The sequence below is a fragment of the Bison bison genome, unplaced genomic scaffold (assembly GCF_000754665.1).
Source record: "Bison bison bison isolate TAMUID 2011002044 unplaced genomic scaffold, Bison_UMD1.0 scf7180017864326, whole genome shotgun sequence".
In the NCBI taxonomy this organism is placed as follows: Eukaryota; Metazoa; Chordata; class Mammalia; order Artiodactyla; family Bovidae; genus Bison; species Bison bison.
Window position 1 is genome coordinate 4,889,339 of NW_011494898.1, and position 6,000 is coordinate 4,895,338.

Consider the following 6,000-nt stretch of genomic DNA (forward strand, 5'->3'; position numbering starts at 1 on the left):
AGGGGAGGCAAAGAAAAGAATTCTCTGCAGAAAGAGTCACAGGGAGCAAGGAACCTCTCCCTCCTCTCACCCCAGCCAGCCTTTGCCGTCTCTTTGTCAGAGCAGCTTTCACTTTCAACTTGCTCTCCTGCCCTGTCTCTCACCCTCATCTATATAAAGGTTGACTTGATAGTCTGCGAGGAAAATTCCCAGCAAGAATTAAAAAATAATGTTTAAATTCTCTGTTTATTCCCATTTCCTGAAATAACATTATGCCTCTGAGTTTGTCTCATTATTTTTAATCCCACATAAGTGCAAAGGTACAATTTTATTCCTAGACATATTAGGTTAGTCAAAGCAGAGGTCTTTACTTCACTCATAAAGTAAAAAGAAGGTGTGAGGCTGGGGATAGACAGCAGGATAGAGATCACTGGTTCCAGACTTTGGGATTTCATTAACTAGAAATATTTTAAATAAAAGTGGGGAGATGCTGTAGGATTTGAGATTTTCTATAACCCCAAGTAATCCACTGAAAACAATTTTCATTAACCATAATACCTATTATATAAAAGAAAAGGTGTTTTAAAACTAAATAAGAAAAGACAGTCTCAGAAATGAGAAAGATTTTTATCTTAAATGCATCTAGTTTGATGAAAAACATACTACCATCTCATGATACTTCTCACTTCTCCATCTCTCATTTCTCCAAAGCTTATCCGACCAGAGGCTAGTCTACTGGTGTTGAGCTCTCATTAAACTATGAGCCAGGATTACCAGTCTGGTAATGTAAATATCACTTCTCTGGGCCAGCCTTTTCTGATCCAAACCCCATCTCCATGCCTGGGGTTATGATCCTTGTAAATTCTCACTGTAATGTACTTTTCTTGCATTTACACCTTTAAAAATTGCAATAAACATATTTTTATTTGCTGTTTATTCCTTCTTTGTCGGTCCATACTCTGCCCCCAGGGCCTACTTTTCTTACCTATAATATGCAATAGTAAATTTTCTTTAAAAACTAGGTAAGACTAAAATCTCATACTAGCTTCTACTCCACCATTTACAGTCAGGTGACCTTTGGTAAATAATTTAATCAAGCTGTTTTTTTCCTCCTCAAGCTGGTTTTGGGGATCAAATCAGATGACATATGTTAAAGAGCTATGTCAGCTATAAAATTCTAGGTAGTTGCCATTTACCAAAAGGAAGAATGGATGAACAAGAGTCTTCTCTTTCTTCAAGTTATATTTCTCCATCTAAACAATTTTGTTAATTGCCTTTCACATAAGTCTCATCAGCCCTACATTCCAGTCCACAGGAACGATTCCATCAGGATGATTATACATGAAATAAGCTCCACTCAGCAAAGACTTTACTCCTTGCCACTTAATAAACATTCCTGAGCATTTGCAATTTGCTAAGCACTTTTATCGGAGAAGGCAATGGCACCCCACTCCAGTACTCTTGCCTGGAAAATCCCATGGACAGAGGAGCCTGGTAGGCTGCAGTCCGTGGGTCGCTAAGAGTCAGACACGACTGAGTGACTTCACTTTCACTTTTCACTTTCATGCATTGGAGAAGGAAATGGCAACCCACTCCAGTGTTCTTGCCTGGAGAATCCCAGGGATGAGGGAGCCTGCTGGGCTGCTGTCTATGGGGTCGCACAGAGTCGGATACGACTGAAGCAACTTAGCAGCAGCAGTAGCAGCAGCAAGCACTTTTATGGGGCTTCCTTGATGGCTCAGAAGTAAAGAATTCGCCTCTAGTGCAGGAGACTTAGGAGACCCAGGATTGGGAAGATCCCCTGGAGGAAGGCAGGGCAACCCACTCCAGCATTCTTGCCTGGAGAACCCCAAGGACAGAGGAGCCTGATGGGCTGCAGTCCATGGGGTTCCAAAGAGTCGGACACGACAGAAGCGACTGAGCACACAAGGCACTTTTATACAATATCACTCACTTTAAATTATTCCAAAGAAGATAACTCAGCTATGTATTTTTTTAATTGGGGGGAAATTGTTTTACAGTGTTGTGTTGGTTTCTGTCATACAACAGCACAAAACAGTCATAATTATACATATATCATCTCCCTCTTGAGCCTCTCTCCTCTTCCTCCATCCCACCCCTCTAGGTCATCACAGAGCACCAGGCTGGGCTCCCTGTGTCATATAAACTTTCATTAAAAGAGAATATCATCCCATTCTTCAATCTGCACTTGATTGTCTTTCTGGTGTAGATATCTTGATTCTTCTAATCAAATCATTTCTCCTTGTTTCATAACATTCCTCCCAGCATTGGTATTCTTCAGAAAGACTTATCTTTTTCCTAAACTGATGCTGTATATGAAAATTAAAGACTTGAAGCTCTTCAAGTTCAATCCAACAACTGTTGACTGCTGTAAAAGAAAAACTGCACTGAATCAGTTAAACAGGTAAGTGAAGACTTTATTCAAAACTGTTACAATAGGAGAAACTCCTTTTAAAAACCAGGCGGGAGGGATTTTTAAAGCTGGGGTGAGTTAATGGAAGAATGCTGGAGAACTTCAGCTTGGAAGAGTGGTCAATGGGACGAGGCCATCTGTGCTTAATTGTCCTCAGAAGTGTTAGATTCCTACCCCCACCACACCACTCAGACGCTGGGAGATAAGGGCTCTAAGTTTCTTGATGATTACATTTCAAAGGGATGGTTCCCAGTTCCTTAAGAAAGACATTCTAAAGATAATGATATTTTCTTTTCTTCCCCAAATACAATTTTAAGCCAATGTATCTGTTTGGCAGTGATATAGCATTACTCCAGGGTCTTTTCCATCCTACCCAAATCCCTCTGCCCCTATTACTAATCTTCATCCTTTTGAAATGTTTGCCCACCAATATTCCATCAAATTTATGAGTAGCATACTGTTTTAAGTGTCAGCTTTCTTTGGTGTTTTTATTTCTGTCACTTGCAAATCCAGTTCGTCCAGGTCTCAGAATTACTTGAGTCCTGTCTCTCACCACAGCACTCTTTGCTGCACTTTAAATGCCCCTCATCTCCCTTTTATTACATTTAATCACATGGTAAATTTAAAAGATGAGTCCAGATAAAGAAGGCTCATTAACTTTAATGGGTCACTTTTTATATTTGGGTGAAAGGCCTTAAACCCTTGTAAATTAGGCTGGGATTTATAAACCATGACAAACGTGATGACAAATACTGATTTCCTAGTAAATTCCTTCAACACACTATATCCCCATGCATGATGAATTGGTAGTGTTCCTTTCTGTTATTATTTACACAAATGACTTTGACACTGTCTCGATACATGGGCAATATACTTAAACCCATGACAGATCTCACAGATGAAGATAGAGCCATATATTTCCTTTATTTGACTTCTACGAAAATCAAAAGGACAAAAGCACAACAAAACCTGACTATAATACATATATGCACGCAGGCACAGAGAATTAAAAACAGACTTTCTATCCTGTTTAAAAAAATAAAAGCAGATCAATTTGAGACGAATTCCGAGTTTCCCACATAACTGCTCAAAGTACCAACACTAAATGGTTCTATTTCCCAAATTATACCCCTGTGGTAAGATTCCTCTTCAAGAAAACTATAGAGATCAATCAGCTACAGCCATCACCCCTTAATCCCGCTGTTAGACTTTAAGAATTTTCTGCCACCAGTGAGTTATTGCTAGACAAGTGTTTAAATATAATACATTATGAAATTTAAATAAGAAATTATTTACACAGGAATATAAAAAAAAAGCATATTACCAATTATATAGTTCCCTGAACACTTAATCATGCAGCCAAGTGGAAAACCCTTCAGGAAATCTGTCCTCTACCATTTCCTCATAATGAAGGGCGCCTCAAAAAATACTCATTGAATCTCTGCAGCCACATTTCAAGCACCTAATCTCACCCTGCAGCGCACTCTGCCACTTTTTGTCATCCAAACAAAACGCAAGTAAATGATGGAGAAGCTGAGCTTAAACCCTTTAAATATTTACTGGCAAAGTCTACTCTTAGTAATACATGCTGTAGTGTTAGACTCAATTTCATCCTCGAGTGGCTGGCAGACAATTTGGGCAGGCTTACTGAGAAGTGGAGGCTCTTTCCTTGCTTTACCTTTGAGGAGAAGCCATCCCCTTATCGTAAGTGAATTAGTTCAAGAACTTTCCCCGCCTGTCCACTGTATCAGCAAATCAGTCAGGCCTGATGAATTGACGGCCCACTTAACCTGGCTCTGTTAGCTAATGGGAGAGAAGGCACAGGAGGCTGCCTCTGTGGAACTGGGGTCCCCCCCTCCCCAGGCCCTGAGTCCCAGTCAGACAGCGTCCCCTCATTTCCCAAAGGGAAGTTGGTGCAATTTGCTGGACAGAAAACCAACTTGATTAAGGTGTCATTTTCTTTCACATCAGGGGTCTGAGCCTCTGTGAACAGGAGACATGCTTCTTAACCATGCCTGAGGCTGCCTTTTAAAACAGAACCATTTCCCAGGTCAGGTGGGTCAGAGGCAGAGGCCTCCGACTGCAGGTGGTGGCGGAAGCCTTCTCCCTTGCTGGGCTTTTATTGAAAGTCAGAAGGAATTTAAAGTCCCCGGGAAATGTGATTCTCATTCTTACAAAGTGAGATAAATCCAATAAATCACAGTAAAATGAAAATGTATCAAGAATATAAAATTAAAGAAAAATAAAATCCCATCTATATTTTTAATCTGTGTAGTATGTGTAGATATAATTATGTGTGTGCATTTTTTATATATTTATATGTACAGCTTCCCTGGTGACTCACTCTGTAAAGAATCTGCCTGCAATGCAGGAGACCTGGGTTCGATCCCTGGGTTGGGAAGATCCCCTGCAGGAGGGCATGGCTACCCACTAGTATTCTTGACTAGAGAATCCCCTTGGACAGAGGAGCCTAGCAGGCTACGTGCCATGGGGTCACAAAGAGTCAGACATGACTGAGCAACTAAACACAAGAGTGAGTGAGTGAGTGAGTGTGTGTGTGTGTGTGTGTATCTGTCTATACAAAGAAAAACTCCAAATGGATCTGGTTTCAACTATTATCAGTTGTTATCTTGAGGCATAGGATTCAGAAAATAAAGAGAATACCAGGAATTGGCTATGAATTTTTGCACCATTAGAATTTTTACAGCAAGCATAACGGTCATCATCATTTTTGAGTGTAAATAAAGAAATAATTTGCCCCTGTTTACTTAATAGATTATCACACTGGCCAATTTAAGCCTTACGGCTCAGTGCTAAACTGCAGATGGGAAAGGCAGAACCTAATCTCCTTCTCGGCTTACAGCCAACAGATAATCTGACCAGAGTAGTTACAGAACAGATTGTAGACCTTCCCAGGAGCCGCCACGTGGGATTTTTGAGATCTCATTCTGAATCTTTTCATGAATGTTCTGATATCATTACAGACCCAGCTCTGCATGCTTTATGGCTAATGAATTAAATGCATTTAGAGCTTGATCTTATCCCTCTTTTTCAAAGCATGTTTTCTCAAACACATCCCATGCTTTACATGGTATTAGCCTCTTCACAGCTTTGTGAAAAAAATATTTAAATAGTATTGTGTTGAGATTTTGTTTAAGGTGTATAAGAAAAGCAGGTTAAATTCCCTAGTTCCAATTCTTCTCCCAACACACAACCACTCTAGATATCAGAAAGACCTGCCGGTTGCTTTTCTGAAAGAAGAGGAAGGCCCATCATTCCATAATTACTCTCTTGCACAGACTGGCACAATATCAGAGCTCACACAACAGAGTACATAAAAGACCAGGGTATAACATCTCTGCTGCTGTAAATTGAAATAATAAACTTTGGCAAACTCGAAGGACAGCAGATTCAATTTGACCATCCTCTCAAAGCAGACTGAGAACAACAGAGGGAAGCTGACTAAATAGGATTAGAATCTATTTTATTTGATTATTACATCATTGGATGAGGCAAGATGTAATGCAGTTCCCCCGAATTGTTAATTCAGCATTCACAAAATAATGGTAGAAATCAAATTTTATATT